A 17132-nucleotide genomic window follows, 5' to 3' on the forward strand; every position below is an offset into this window, starting at 1 on the left:
GGGCACGTCCACAATTGCAAAGCGCGCTCATGGGCTAATATATTTTTTGTGTCTTACCTCTTATCTTGAAATATCTTGAGACCAGCAGGAACCAAATTCAGCCCTCGCGGAAAAAGCGACAGATTGATCCTCCATGGAAACCTTTTTTTTTTTTAGGAAAAAATTCGGTCAAAATAGCAAGGTCGTTCACACAGGTGAAGAATTGAGCCGGTGGTCAGCCAGAGATAACGGGTAAAGCAGGAGGCATAAACACACGCGTTTCATATCGCTGCGCTCCCCCTTCTCCTCCACTCCCCACCAAAAAAAAAAGCAAAACATACACACACACACACACACACACACACACTCACACACAACACCCACGTTGTTTGCCGTGTTGAATCACATTTGAAACATCCCCAGTTAAGAGGCTCGACTCTCTCCTGTGTTTACGCTCTCAAATCCAACACGCGTATGTCTGGAATTGGGCTTGAAAGGGAATCTCGCAGGGATGATTTATTATGCGCATCAAGTCAGCTCCCTCTGCGAAGGAGAAGTGGGCTGCACGGCGGCGAAGAGACGACGGAGCAGCCAGAAGCAGCAGCGCTGGGATGGGAAGGTGCGGGAGGAGGAGGAAGACGCACCTGGCGGGGAACTGCGCCCCCCTGCGTCAGACCACAATATGGCAACGAAACTGTGAGCCTCCGTGATTCACCAACTATTAGAGGAGTAGGGGCTCGTTTGTATTTTCTTTACTCTTTGCGTGTCTCCGAGGTTTAGACATCACAAGTAAGTCTATAGCCAATGCCAACAGCACTTTCTTTAAGTTCTAGTCCAAACCATGCAGTGCAACTTAGAACATTAAGGAACTTGGAATATTAAAGCTGCAATAAGCCATATTTGACCACTAGTAGGCTATTCTCCAAACCAAACTCACAACAGTAGAAGTGAAAACTTGAGCTATTTCAGGCATCCAGGGCTCCTGAAGTAAAAGACCCATTAGTTTAGCAGTTGGAGCGTTTCCACGGATTAGATGAGTTGAATCACGGACATTATTTTAAAGATGTAGACAAGCTGAGATTTGAGTGTTAAACACTTAATAAATGATGCCTAAGACTGTTTTTTTTGCATCACTTTAGTCTGATTTAGTGATTCATAATCAATATGTTAGAGACAACTTTGAGATCTGAAACCACATGGCATAATGTCTTTAAAAAATACGTAATATGTGAATTCACAGTGGTAGAGAAAACATTTAGTAGCTCCTTTCAGTTTGATAGCAACCGTTAGGATGAACTGGATTTATTCACAGAGGGTGTCTTTCATCCGTCTTTCTGAAAACCTGAATCATTGGTGGAATTTTCTGTCTTTCTTTTGGTACAACCGTTGGATAGTAACATTCAATTACCCATCATTTTAGCAAAATAAAAACAATGATGTCATTTCAAATGCAAATAAATACAGCTGTTGTGACACTTTGACAGCCGGCACCATTAGGACACATTTTTGAATGCTAACAATAATAAATATAATTTTGTTTTGGTTAAAATGACAAAGCTCACGTTTTATTGCACCGTGTTATTCAACTGACAATATAGACAGGGATGTGTTTCAACTCTTCAGAAAGACAAGAGAAACCGTCCATGAGGAACTCCAGGTGCTAGATGGGACAGTTTATGTAGCCAAAGCATCAGCACTTGGCAGCTTTACAGTAAAGCTGAGATTTCTGAACACTTGAGGGCATACCGTTTCCAAAACTAACTCCTGAAAAACATGGGTCTTGGTCGTTTTTTTCTCACCACTCACTTGTTTTCCTCAGTAGGCTGTTTATGCTAGACAGACAACATATAAAATCAGCTTGTGTGAGCTTATGAGCAAGGAGTGGCTGCCAGTTATAATATGTGGGGTCAGTGAAAGCCATTGGGACTGAAGCACACATGCACCAGGCAACCAGTATAATGAGCTGCAAGTGGCTGAATACATAGAGCTGCAGAGTGGGGTGTTAAAATTACTCAGAAATGTGTGAGTGTGGCTTCTTCTTTTGGGTGCAAGCGGGGCATGCTTGTGGGCTTGAGTGACATCACTCAAACTAGTTTTCTGATTGGAGGAGACTGAAGTGTTGCGTGTACAACTGAACCTGTTTTCCGCTGTGCCACTCACTGCACAAAAAAAATCAACAGACCTGGTTGTTACAGAAATGTAATGGAGCAGGTACCTGCGGTTAAAACACACAAATACAAATGGATGATGTTATTGTTGTTGACATTTCTCCCTTTCTAATTGGCCCTTTTCACTGACATTGTTAGACGTGTCACAGCAGGGGAAACACAGATGCAAAAAATAGAATGAATGGCGGCTGAATTCAATTTTGCTTCTTCCCTTTCAGGATGCTGGCATTGAATGGAACAGAGCTATCGTTAATGTTATTAGTAACACCTGTGCTTTTCATGCTATGACAAGCTTGTTTTGGAAAAAGCCTGTTTATGCCACTACCTATTCCGCAACAGGAGTGTGATGTTTCACCTGAGATTTTGCCATTATGCATAATTGAGCCACGGTATTCCAAACATTCTACATTTGGCCAGAAATTCTTAGGATTTACAGAATTATTTACTTCAGTGTATTATTTGCCAAAAATTGCCATTTATTTCTTTATATTGTAGTGCTGAAACTGCTACTTCTTTCTGCTCTGTCTTTTCTTCAGATATTAGATGTCTGTTGATCCTGGAAGAGGGTTTCATCATCTATTGTTCTACCTGAGGTTTCTCTTTTTTCCTTCATGTTCAAGCTTTTTTCCCGCTCTTATCTGATTGGAGTTTCTAGGGATAAATAAAGGGTGCTGTATTTTGCACAGATTGCAAAGAGACAAATTTGTGATTCTGGGCCCTGCAAAGAAAATCGACTTCGCTGGGCTTGACAAAAAACTCAAAAACTGCATTCGCCAACTGAAAGAAATTGGGTTGCTACTGAGTTGCAAAAGCTGACGTTTCACTGTGTTTGATAAGCATCCGCTGACAGCTTTGGTTCATGGTGAAAGGATGTATTTCCCATGACAAGACTGAAAAAAAAAACTCCTCTTTCTTCCGACTCGCTTCCTCTTTCTCTCAATCACTCTCTCTCAACTGTCCTTCATTACTCTTTGTCTCACTCTTTTTTTCTGTCTCTTTCTCTTAGTCACAAACACTGCATCCCTCTTCTTTACTACCACAGTTATGTTTTCCTTGTGTACATCAAAGTCAGGTCTATATGTGTGCTGAGCCTCAGTGAAGCCTAACTGTATTATTGTAGGTCCCGCAGTCCCTCAGTCTACTAGGAGACCCATTAAACCTACATTCATCATCCTCATTTCAGACCCAGGTTCCTTCAACATGGCCAGGGCATCGTTAATAATGCTCCATACAGCAGCCATTTGACATTTCCTTTAATTATGCCTGTAATTTATTCATGCACTTGATCCTAGGAGCTTGTTGTGAAAAGCTTCCTCCAGGAATATTTTATCCTGCTCCTCTCGAGGCCCACGGATTAACCATCTTAATAGCAACCCCCTGAAGGTATTACTTCCTTCATTGTGTGTGTGTGTGTGTGTGTGTGTGTGTGTGTGTGTGTGTGTGTGTGTGTATGTATGATTGCAATGAGCATTGTGCCTTAAATGGCTGTGTTAAGCTGCAAAAGTCATTAGGTCTTATTTCTCAACCATTCAGAGGTCTCAGTGTAAATTCTCCTGTAATACTAGCTTGCCTAATTTTGGGAGAGCACAAAGAAAAGTGTGAATGTTTGCAAGATCTGTGCTTATCGCACAATGCAGCAACCCCCATGTTTAACCCAGTTTTGCAGGGGAAAACATCACGGCTTAATTTGCTCACTCTGCAGGTCGGTTAACAGACAGCGAAACCCAGCAATTTCCAACCAAGTAGCGGAGGAAATCTCAAATGAACACACTTCAAATGGGATTTAAGATGTTAATTATGATGTTTCTTCATCACAGAACATTGCTCAACTCCTGTCTGCACACCTGACAGAAATTCCTCAGGCTTTGTGGGGAAAATGCGTGCATTTGAAGAAATGGGAAGAAGAGGCTCTTATATGAAAAGGACACACACACACACACACACACACACAAACACATATACTCAGAAATGGAAAGCAATTTGTGAATTTGTCAGGACTAGAGGAAACACGATACAGCCTACTTTATTATTTCATGAAAAATTTAACATTTATTGCTTCACATATGTAAACTTACATCTATCTCACTTTTGTTGTGATATTTATTAAAAAAAATCATAACTCCTCTTCCCTTTTTTTGAACCCATTTGCTCTATTCCATAATACATCTGAGCAACATCTCTCACTTGTTGTAAATCTAAAACGATTTGAAAGTTGTCTCCAGTTCACTTAAATATATCACAGACACTCATAAGGATGTCCTCTCCTTCTCTTTCTTATATTGACTCAGCAAGTTTCCCTTGTTTATTTCATTTTTTTTTTTTTTAAGTTTCTGGTATGGTTCATTAGCTAGGCTGTTTTCAACAAGCTTGCATTGAAGACTAATGGGCAAGAATACCTTTTATTGCATACTGCAATTCCATGGCTGTGGAGGTCCATTACTGGAGGATCAAGAATTTACTCTCTACTGCTGCTGATAGGGAGACTCTGCTAGAGGCTAATGATGGGAAAGATCCACTTTGAGATAAATCCTCCTGTAGGTCAATAAAGGAACATTTGCTTGGCTACAGAAGAGACCTGCAGTAAGAAACCAGCTTGAGAAGTCTGACCTGAGAGTGAGTCTGTCTGTCTGTCTGTCTGTCTGTCTGTCTGTCTGTCTATCTATCTATATATCTATCTGTCTGTCTGTCTGTCTGTCTATCTGTCTGTCTGTCTGTCTGTCTGTCTATCTATATATCTACATTCTCTAAAGAGTAAGTGCAATTATCACAAATCACCGTCTCATGGTACATCACAGCTCTATTGCATGTCTGCAAAAGGTAGTAACTCACCCAAAACATTTCATTCATGCTTCTTTCTGCTTATGTTTTCACACCATGGCAGTCAACCCTGGAAATGTTTCTTTCATACATACTGTATCTCTGTTTTGTTGACACTGACTGCTTATTGTACTATACAAGAATGCCAGTTTTTTCAAGCTGAATGCTACTGTTTTTCGCACAGAGCTGTTTAGATTCAGATCTCAACAGTAGGTCAATGTTTACTGGGACAAGTCATAGACACTGAACAGTAAATGTGACCCAAAATGACATCCATGCCTAAAATGCCCTGATGAATGAAAAAACCTGCAGTTGTTCAGTATAAAACAACAAATTGTTTCTCCTCAGTGCGTAGCAAAAAAATCCTGTGAGATATGTTGAGACATTGATTACATGTGATACCTGAACAAAAAAAAAGGGAATTGGGAACCTCTGCATGCTTTTCACTGGATTCACATTGTGAGTCACTGTGTACAGTGATTCTATTTTACTCTACATTTATGACACAAAGAGGTTGGTTCATGGCACGAAGGATGGACAGGACAGTATTCATACATCTGAGGGTTTCATGCAACAACAGATAGTGGTGTGAGTGAAAGACTGATGAAACACCTACTCCATCCATTATCAGCTTCAGCTCACTCTGGCAAACTAATCCAGGGTAATGCCTGGGGGAGTCAACAGTATCCATCTCCTTCGCAACAGGAAGCAATATGGTTTATTGGAAATGTGGTCATAACCTAAACTGGATCATAATTTTCCAGCACTTACAATACCTCTGCTGTGCAACTGAGGCTATAATTATCTCTAGCACACTTTCATTAATGATATCAAATAATTTACTGCAAGAATGACTAATTTTGATTGCTTTAAAAATGCCACGCAATGATGAATATTGCAATGGCTGACATGCTGTACAGTCGCAGTACTAAATTAACCCATGTACATGTAATGGGCAAAATAACAAAATACAGACAAATTTGGTGAAACTCGTGATGGTCAGTTGTGCTTAAGGCCATCAGAGGTGTTGATTCAACTCAATGGCCATTCAGAGGCTGTGGTTTGTAGTGTTACAAAGCAAATGTCCTGTTAAGTGTTTTTTAGTCGGCGTTAGTGAGGGTCTACTTGTGACCACTGCCTGTCTTCGCTAGAGCAGTTTTCCTGTGTTTGGAATATGTTTATTGAGAAGTCCCCCTTTTGAATTATATAATTTCGCAGTGTTTGTGATGCAGAGACAAGCGTTGAAACAAAAAAGCAGCTTCACACAAGTGAGTCATTGAGAAGTTGAATATCAACCCGCAGTATGTGCCAGATAACGTATTTCTTACCAGAGATATGAAAATGTCAGTTGTTACAGTTAGTTTTCCAGCCAGCATTAGGGAGCTGAAAGAGGCACAAGGAGGCCAAACAGTCTCTTACTCTTAGCAGTTGTACATCACTCTCACAGTACTTTGGGCTTTAGTGTCTTACTCAAGGACTCTTAAGCAGTGTTTGTAGTCTGTAACAGCAGCCACCTCGCAGTTGATAGTGTGAAAAATGTAATGTCCTGCGCTTCTCACCCAGTGCCAGGAATCAACCCAACAGAGTCTCTCACAGTAGTTTGTTGATAGTCAGTATCTCTACTTCTGGGCCAACCTTGAAGTTTGAAGATTAAATTGCACTGACGTCGTCATCTCCTTTTGCCTTTACTGCCCTGGTAAGAGGTCCCTAAATCTTGAACTCGCAGTGCAGACAGATTTAGACTCACTGCCTGTGGCCTTGCACCGCTGAGCAGAAAACATTGGGAACGGAGCAGGTGGCGGCAGACATTACTGCCCACGTCCTCATGTCAATCTGTACAGACATTTTCAGCGCAACTCATTTGGTTATAAATTCTGCCAATGGCAACACATAAGCGAATCGAAATTGCTTTAATGCTTTCGTTTCAGTCAGGATGGGCGGAGGGGAGGTGTTAAGTGTGGTAAAGGGTGGGAAGAGGGGATTGTTAAATGGAACGTGTGTTATGAATTCTCAGACAAGAAGTCTTCCCTGCGCTCTCATATTCAGGGATTTGAAAGCATGAAGGAGACGTACACATTTATATCATGCTTTTAGATAACGTCCTCAATGTTTAGGTTGTACGGCTGCTCCATTTATTTAAGCAGCTATAACTGTTTTAACTGTAAAACTGTTGTGGGGGATGATACAAAAGTACTCTCAGCTGAATATTCATTACCTATAAATATTTTAGTTCTCATTTCACCAGCTTTCCATTGACTCGTCTTGTGTGTGTGTGTGCGTGTGTGTAGATGTGAGTACGTTGTTTGCAGGGTTCAATGTTGCTGCCCAATATTAGGTTGTCTAACATCTGCAATCAATAAAGCTATTGAACCTACAAGGTCAGCCCACTTCTCATGAGATTGGCAATTTTTTTTCTCATATGAAGCTGCATGAATCTACACAATCACACATGGTCTTTGGTTGGCTGCAGGATCACATTTACTTCTCTTTCTGGAGAACAGATATGGGCATGAAAGACAGATACAATTGTTAATATGTATTTAGCTTATTTGAAAGAAAGTAAAAAACAAATGCATTATAGTTTTTTTTACAATTCCTTAAGCACGATTGTGTGGCTCATTTTGTCAAAGCACTACACACAATTCACACAACCACACTCACAAGTGGCTGAACAGCTCAGATAATTTTCAAAATGAAACTCTACATTCAAAACTCTATAATAATTTATAAAACCCCAATCTTTTCACCGTATGCCACATATGCTCTGATTCTCTTTCACACTGCTGTGCTCAGTGTGATCTAAAACACTTTTAGCATTTCTTCATTTTGAATGATTTAGTCTGGGTTTGAGTTTTCAGAGGTATTGTCAGAGAAAAAGGAGGACATGAATTACGATGCTTTTCAATTACTAATACATGATGGCTTCCATTGGTCTTTTTATAGTGCTTACATTGACTCTTAGCATTAGTGTGCAAGCAATCACAAAAAGTACATAGTTACTGTATTGCACTGTAAAGAAAATGCAGTATATTAGAAATACAGTACTCTCTCTCCAAAATTGCCCTTCATTGTTGTGCACATCAAAGAGCAAAACTGAACTGTATTTTTAGCGTTCAAGCTCTGATTTAAGTGATCAAATTGGTCACAGGTGTTTTCACAGGTGCATTCTGGGTGCAGATGATTTGATAATTGAGTGTTATATTTCAATGGTAGTGTTAAACAAACAACACACTCAGGCTTTTAGTTCTGAATGATGAGTCTAATGTAGATAACTGAGTAGTTATTTGCAAAAAGTGTGTTTTAAGATTTCAAACTTCAAACAGACAATGTGTCTATGGTTTAGCCAGGGACATGTGGTCAGGGGAGGCTCATGACAAGTAAAAAACTAATAATGCTAAAATAAAATAAATATGAATATTTCTTTACTGATCTGTGCTATAAATGCAATTTCTGTATGATTCCAAACATTTCAATCCTTTTTATAATCAAAATCGCTGAATTAGCACATGTCCTGTTCAAACAGAGAAGAGACACGTGAGGTGAGGCAGTGACGAGCTGTGCCTCACCTCAGATTGCGCAATCCCTCACAAACTGGGTTGAGCGTGTGCCTTTTGCTTTCTCATTGTTTGTCACCACTGTAATATTTATAGACACTTTTATTATATGTCTTTTATTTCCATAGAATATGTACTGTATTTCAAGTATGTGTAGAACATATTTAGTGTTGCTGATCTGACATTAAACCGCAGTGAAAAAGCACAGAGGAGGCAAACACTACCTCTGCCTCAAAGAAGAGGGCGTGCGAGAGCCCACGGGTCGGGTTTATACTTGTTCTGTCGTTGCTCTTCTTCTACACTTCTCTTCTTCTTATATTTTGCTTTGACCACAAAAATGTAAGATTCAATATCTAAGCTTAAAAATGTGTCAAAAACAGGGAAATATGACCAAATCAACAGCAAATCAATGTCGGCCAGGTAAAGTAACCTTTTATGTGTTTGTTGTTCTCTTTATACATCCGTGATTGTTACGCAGATTATCGCGGAATCTCACGATGTTCGCGGGTGGCCCCCGCGAGCGCTCCGCTTCTGAAACGCTCCCGGTGGGGCAGATCGCGGCGCACACGCTCCCGGTGTAATCACATATGTACCTTACCTATGTGTGTAAATAATGCTGATATGAAAAACAACCAGTAGTCAATGTGCAAGCTGCCAGTTGAATGGTGATTTAAGCTTCTCTATTGGGTTCATATATTTGTAAATCTGATTTATGTAGTGTCAGTGCCTCACCAGCCACGAACCTCACCGCACGTCACTGAGGTTTAGCATTCCTAGAAACACAGTTTTTTGTATCTTGGCAATTGGAAAAAACAGTGGTCATTCAAATAGTACATTTGCGTCTCATTCTGTTGCAAAAATGCCAAAAAGATTTGTTAAGTTTTAAATGCAGAGCTTTATTTTGACATAGAAGTGAGATGTTACTTTTTTCCAATTACTAACACACTAAAATGACACATACCATATCAATAAACACAGTTTCTGTTTAGCACCTACTTGGCAATTCAGCATGGCTCTTTTTGTAACACGCTCCACGCAGTTCTCTGCATAAGAAACAGGAATCTGACATGAAGTCACTTGTTTGCCATTCAAAATATCACATCCATGGACCAGTTGACCAAATTGCTTGATTGTCGACTCATTAATTAGGATTTAAGCACTATAAAATAACACAGGTGAGTACCACTTTACAACGACAATGGAAGACCAACAGAGCAGCGAGAGAAAATGTGTATTGGTAATTGAAAAAAACTGTAATTCATGCTTTGTTTTTGTCTCCACAGATGCTTTTGCTGTTTTTGTGTGTTATATTCTATTTAGAATACACTCTGTCCTGAATTTCAGTGAAAAAGGCAACCTTTGGAAATGCATTGATTTATTTAAAAATTTGGAAAGAAAGACATATTTTCATTATGTGTGTTGTGTTTGGTCAACATGTACTTGTACTCATGTACTTGCACCCATGTACTTAACTCTAACAATAGCAGAAAACTCAAACCCAGACTATACACTCTTAGAAGGAATGTGTCATTTTTAACACATCCCTTCTAAACGCAAAATAAACGTATTTGAGGATACTGTATGCAGACATCTTTCCAACACCTTGCAAAGATACGTTGCTATTTTTATTTAACACAGGGCTCCAGTAACCATGAGAAAACATCTATGAGCGAGCAAATATAATCTTTTATCGACAGAAAAAAGTGTTTTGAAAATTCTCCAGCTTCACCCAACTCGCTTAACCCAACAATTGCCGCCTGGCTCTCTAGTGTGCCACTTTAAATGAAATGTTTGCCTCCTTCATGAGAAAAGGAGGCAGTTGGGAGTTGTGTTTACTTTCATTTTGAGAGCATTAGAGGCTTATACATAAGTGAACTCTGCAGTAAAATGGAACAAACAACGAGGATGTCACCCAAATGGGTTCTCTCCCATACTTTTCCTCTCCAGAGAGGCCTCCTGCACTTAAGCACACCTCATGGATATGCAGCTAGCCTGCATCTGTGCTGCTGGCATTTGTTTTAACACATTGTTCTCAAGTGTTCAATGAAAAGATCTATCCTGTGGTTGGGATTTAGATGTGTATAGGTCCAAGGTTCACACCACAGTATGGATTTTCCTCCTGTAGGATAGTCTCTTCCTAATGAATGTTTTCATTCTCTACTTGTCAATGACACAATGATCCCCTGCACATACACTAAAAGCTACAGGCATAAATTAGCTTGTGTATGAAACCAAAAATGATCAGGGCTGATTTTTAAAGGTGTGCATCAGTTGCAATTAGACACCAATATCAACACGCAGTACACAAAGTGGCCTCATCAGCACACTCAAGAAAGTGCAAAAACACAATCAACCTCAACAGCTGGTAATGAGTGACTACTCTGCAGTTTTCAAGTGTTATCGTGCAAATTTTTTGGTGACAAATGATGTAGAAAGAGAGTGAAATGGCATTGTTTTCTCATTATGGCCACCATGAACAGCTATAGATCTGCTTGGCTCTTATTTTCCTGGATGATCATTAGCTGGTTAAGAGCGAACACATCTGTCTCCTGATGCCTTTGCCTTGCTAAGCATTAAGGATGTCAAACACATGAATTATTCAAACATCTTAATTAACATAAAGGATCCCTTGATGGTCAACATGCTGACTTATGAGTGTGCGTGAAACAGAAAATCTATATTACAAGTGCATGAAGATAAAACTTTGTTGGTGTAATGTAAGGATGCTAATGGTGTCGTCTTGTTATTGTCATCGATCTTCTACTGCACTTTATTCATTACAAATAGTTTGTACTACTGTAAACTAAAGAAAGCTAAACTAAACTAAAATGACGTGATTCCCCATGTTCATTGATATTCATTACATATAAATTATTTTGAATGTGCTTATAAAAATCCTAGTGCTCTATATTAGTATATCAACTTCTATGTAAATCCTTTTTTCATGTCTTAACAAATAATTAATCATGTATCCTTCACAGCAATTATTGTACAAAGATTTGCACAAGGCCTCTGCACCAATCTGGACAAAGCGAGATTATTTTTTTTTTCTATGAACTGATATTGTACCTTTTCAAAAACTGTGATTCTGAACAGTTCAGCAGAAAAGAGCTTCATGTGCCAGTTTAGACAAACCAAAGTGTCTTGAGTCACACATAATCCTACAACATTACGTCAACCTATTTTATTTGCTTGGCAGCTAAAAATATATGATTTCTTTGCCTGCACTACATAAAGCGAGGCATGTGTATATGCAAACACACGTGTCATAATCATGTTTGCTCTATCCCTCTGTCTCGTGCACACACGCACACACACACACACACACACACACACACACACACACACACACACACACACATATATATATCCAAAGCAGAGCCCAGAACAACACTATAAAGCATAAATGCAACCGTTAGTCACATATTCCCAATGTGTGCATGTATAAAAATTATTCAACATTTCAACTACATTTTTTCCCTTGGACACCAACAGTCTCACAAGCTGCCTTTAATACTGACTGAACACTGATACTACACACATTCTCACAGACGCTGCTGGGTATTGAATCAATAAATGACAACAGCTGGCTTTAATTGCACTTATCGGTCGACATTTATTCCCATTTCATGTCCATTTAGCACCCGCTGCAATGCTGTCCCCTTGTTGGGCAGCAAATATGAAATAATGCATTGCCAGTACAACTGAAATTTAGCATGAGGCTTTTGATGTTTGCAGCGTAGTCTACACACAATACGATCAGCCATAAAAAATGCATGCAGTAGCATTCTCCTCCGATGCAAGACACATGTTCTGTATTCTCTCAAGCATTCTTCTTCAGAGGGAACATTGCTCCGCACAGTATCATCTCCTTTTCCTTCCGCACCCCCTTCTTCCATTCTGGCACTCTTTCATGAATCTGACACTGCAAGGTAAGGTTGGTCAGATGAGACGCTGCAAAGAACACCTGTGTTGTGCGAGGCAGGTACATGTTGAAAATTGTACTGAAAGGAACACAGGCAGAGAAAGATCCCTGACATCTTCAGGTCAACGTGCCCACATGCCGGTCCTCAATACAAAGGAACTCAAAATAGGATGATTTCTTCAGAGCAGTAGTTCAGCCTTGTGCTATGGTTAATCCTTGAAGCGCTGCTGATCACCGTCTGAATGATAGCCTTGCAATAGCAAAAGGACTATCAGTCAAAAGCAGATGGCAGTGCAGATTCCTCTTGATATTTGGTTATATGGCTGAAGGATCCTTTATATGTGTAAATCCTATGATTCAGATTTCATCTGAATCAGATTTCATCTGAATCATAGGCAACCTTTTGACGAAGCACATTTAGTTTGCATTTCAGCCAGATATATTTTATCTAAAGAGAGATCAAATCTCACACTCACTTCAACATGTATTGCATCAATATTGATTCCGATCATTTGATATTAGGTGTCTAAAGTTGCCATTTATAATAGAAAGCCAACATCAAAATGATTTTCAAATACAAATGTGTTTTTTTTGGTTCTGACCTTAAATGTGTCCCAAACCCTTAAAATTCAAGAGTAAAAAAGTATTTTCTTCTGTGTTTTGTCCACTTTACACTTTCTCTTCTTTGCATTCCCTCACCTTCCTTCAATTATCTGAAGGTCAGTGCCACAGTTTGGATTCAAATGAAGTACCATGATGTTTTCTGGTCAGGCGGAAACACAACACAGAAAGAAAGGCAATTAATTGAAGGTCACCAAGGATGTCACAAGGTTGATAAGATGGTAAGTTGTTCTTGGACCACTAAGTCACCAGGGAGTCCCCTGTCCTTTAATCAACCTGCAAGACTACGGTGAAGACTTATTTTGGGTGAACTGCAAGGTCAATATATGAGGTGATTAAAAACAATATTTTATTGCATGTCAAATCCCAATCTAGACGGCTGAAATATCTTAACAGACAGCAGCATGGAAATCTAAAAAAAAAATGTATCCAAAAGCTTCTTTTAGTGTTTAACTCCACTAAATAAAATATATACACAACAAAGCCAGTAGAAACACCAGAATAATACTGAAGAATCCACAAAGATCTTCCACATTCAACCATGAACAAACCACTGGGAGAAGCAGAAGCAGTGGTGCAGCTGGTAGGTCATTATGTTCCATACTCACTGTCCATCTACTGCATGAGGTTGACACTGTGATATAGATCCTCCAGTGCACATCTCATCTTCTGTCATATCAAAATTGAACATTTAATTTGGCCTAACGAGTCAATTCACATTACCCAGTTCTTCTAAAATCACATGACGTTATCAAATGATGTTTGGCTGTGCACAATATTTCCTAAAATTACATTTAAAGCCTGGTTTTTATTATTTAAAACTCTCTGAGCTTGCTGGTATTACTGTGTCCCTGGTGTGCAGAGCCATCAGAGATGTCACTAGGGGGCATTGTTATACCACAGGAGGGACGACCTGCTGTCAATAGAATATACATCCATTACTATGGCAACAGATTTTTCCGCACTCTGTGGAATGTATTTTGCACTTTTTCCCTAGAACTCAAAAACCCAGGGCAGAGGTCAATGTGAACTACCATTGGGGCTGTATATATTGATAAAAATCAATTGCAATGTGGTGGTGTAAGACTCTAAATATTTTAAATATTTGAGTCATTCATTTTTTTTGTTTGGGCACATTGTATTTCCATATACCATAGAATTACTTGTATAAAAAAGACATACTCAAACACGAAGAGGAATCTATAGGTCTCACTTATGAGCGGTGAAGTGCTTTGAGCCAGAGAGAAAACACAACTTGAGGTCAAGATTACAGGTCAGTGTAGCACAATGGCCTTATAATGGGTGAAAATGTGTGATCTCAAAGCTGTGCTTCGATGTCTCTCTCTCTATGGAGGGTAATGTCAAGGTTCAGCGCATAGTATTCAATGCTGGTTCGAGTGGTAATTGGAATGTAAGCTTCTTCTCTATAGCCTTACAATTAAGTTTGGACCTTGTGGGAGCGGAGCATGGCGTGGACAGCTTGAGAGTGAAGGGCTTTATGGTCAATAGATGTCGATAGAAGTAAGTTTAGTTTTTTAGTGTACTTACAATCCATAAAAAGCATAAAAGTCTCATCAAGATTGAATTGAAAACATGTAAAGGTTATCTATACCAGTGATTCTCAAAGTGGGGTCCATAAATAATTGACTATAAATTAAAAAACAAAAATGCCGTATCATTAAAACATGAATATCCACAGATAGGGACCATTTGAGCCAATAAAACAAGCATATTGTGCCCATTACTCCCAACCACGTTAGCTTTGGGCCAATAGAAACTCTGATATGATTGTCACACACAGCAACAAGTTCATTATGTTTAAGTTAAAAGAACTTACTGAAAGTCAGAATTAAATAAGTATGTTTAATTATCTGGCTTCATTAGGATGCATGTCTTCTTACTGTTTATAAAGGTTGTAAGTTTAGTCCAAATCCAATTTGAACAAAATCACCCTCTGTTTAATAAAGGTTATATAAGTGGTGTTAACATTCAATGACATTGCCAATTTCCTCGCTATGGGACTAAAGGATTATCTCATCCTATCTTATCTTATAGTAACGTGTTTCAAATCGAAATGTGTGTCTCTTTATCACTATAAAACAGGTTTGAAAGTTCTATAATACAAGTTCCAATGACATAGAGGCGTACAAATGCTCTATAGCATCAAACAACTATTTGCTATGGTAGAGTACTGTCTGCCTGAGCAGAAGATGAAGTCGCTAACCCTTTGTGTGTGTTGTAATCTAAGCTTGTCTGTGCTTCGTTGAGATAGCCAGGCTGGCCACACTGCCTTTTAGTGCAATGAGCATACATGTGTATATATATGTACACTGGATAGCTCATGGTCGCAACTCTGCACTGCTCTCAGACGCCGGTTACAGCTGATAAAAGTGCACCCCCAATCCCCCTCAGGTAAACACTGTTTGCTCTTTACTCACTATTGCTAGTGTTTGAAATTGTTTGGATGCAATCGGCAACCTCACTACTAGATGCCACTAACTCTTACACACTGCTCCTCCATGAAATCAAACCTTTTTTGTCGTATATTGAAGGGCCCGGCGACAAGAACATTTTTAAAGGCCTAACATTAACCTTAATTGCCAAAGTATATGCCTGGAAATTACAATCTCAAAAATATAGTCCAAGTAATAGTACTTGTCAACACAGGTCTATTTTTACGCAGGAGTTTACAGGAGACAGAGCGACCTCGTTGTGTGATTTGATCCTCCGATTACACAGTGAGTATCAACAAAGACGTACCGCGCATAGAAATAAATGCTTAGCCTGTGTGTTTTTCGTATCCATGACAAAATAAGGTATTGTGTCTGGTGAATAAAGTGAAGCTAAATCTGAATCACGGGTGTAACAGGTAGGATTGTCACTGAAATATTTATTTCCAGTCTTGAATTTGTCTAACAACAGAACTGCTTACTTATAATGTTACTGTTACTTATCTTAGTTCATTAAACGCCAGAGATACGCCTGCAATACTGTAAACGATTATCTTCATTAGTGATTGATCTGACAGTTATTTTCTTGCTTAATCAATGAATCATCTATAAGAAGATAGTGGGGGGCAATTTAATATAACCCAAATTAATATACCAACAGTCCAAGAGTTATTCAGGGTACTATAGAACTGAAAAAAATGCAGTTAATATTAATATTCAGATTCTGGACTGGTCTTAGCTTACATAGTTAAAGCTGCTTTTGAGCTCAAATGGTCTGGATTTGTACCATTATGAATGGAATATTTTCTAGAGAGTTTGGCATTGACAGCTATGAGCATCTGAACATGGATGCATAGTTATGTTGCTTGTTTCACATGTTCAGGCAATATGTGTAAGTCTGTGTTTATCTCCGGGAATGCTCTCTCTCCACATTCCTGCACTTTACACTCCTTCAAGCACGCGGACAAGCACTTCGGATGTCAGAACGTTTCAACTCTGGGACTGTGAAATACACAGCACATTTCCCTTCTTGTTGGGTGTTGATTGTGCTTGGTCACTCATGGAACTGATATGACTCTGCTGCACATAGAGCGTTAAGTGAACTCAGATGGGTGTCGCTTTGTGCAAACACTGGCATAGTTTTGTGTGTTTGCACCAAGTCTTTCAAAGAGTGCAGGCGAGATATCATATTGTACAGTGTCACTTGTCCATTGAAATGAAACGTTATACTCCAGCTGTATCACTTGTTCATTTGTGCAGAGAAAGAAGGAAAGACCCCTCAGCAGACATCCATCCTCTTTAGTTAATCAAAAATGGCAGTGAACGTGCATGAATGAGCAGTAACTGACCTTTAAAGTCACTATTAACAAATGTAACTGACTTTAATGAGGAGGCACACCACGTGTTTCCTCCATAGCCTATCAGAAGTAGCACTGTGCTCAGGTAACGCACTCTGTGAATTGGGAGGGGGCGTGATGACGCACCTCTCGCACCTTCCCCCTTGATTGACATTCGATGCGCGCACGCATATTGCGCAACGAAATATTCCCCACGTTTTGCGCACGCACATATTTTGCTCCAAGCCTGTGGGTGCCAGTTGTTTATAGTGTATTACAGC

The 17132-nt window shown here is 39.4% G+C and overlaps 1 protein-coding gene across 1 annotated transcript in view; it reads right to left on the reverse strand.

The window, feature by feature from the left end:
* Positions 1-509, reverse strand: part of cntn3a.2 (contactin 3a, tandem duplicate 2) — a 31690-nt gene extending 31181 nt beyond the window's left edge. The window contains exon 1 of the mRNA XM_068732912.1: positions 58-509. The gene's annotated coding sequence lies outside the window, so the exon portion shown is untranslated. The remainder of the gene's footprint in view (positions 1-57) is intronic.
* Between the last annotated feature and the right edge of the window lie 16623 nt (positions 510-17132).

Source organism: Cebidichthys violaceus, unplaced genomic scaffold (assembly GCF_023349555.1).
Source record: "Cebidichthys violaceus isolate CVI_PGR_0920_01 unplaced genomic scaffold, fCebVio1.0.p SCAF_6, whole genome shotgun sequence".
NCBI lineage: Eukaryota > Metazoa > Chordata > Actinopteri > Perciformes > Stichaeidae > Cebidichthys > Cebidichthys violaceus.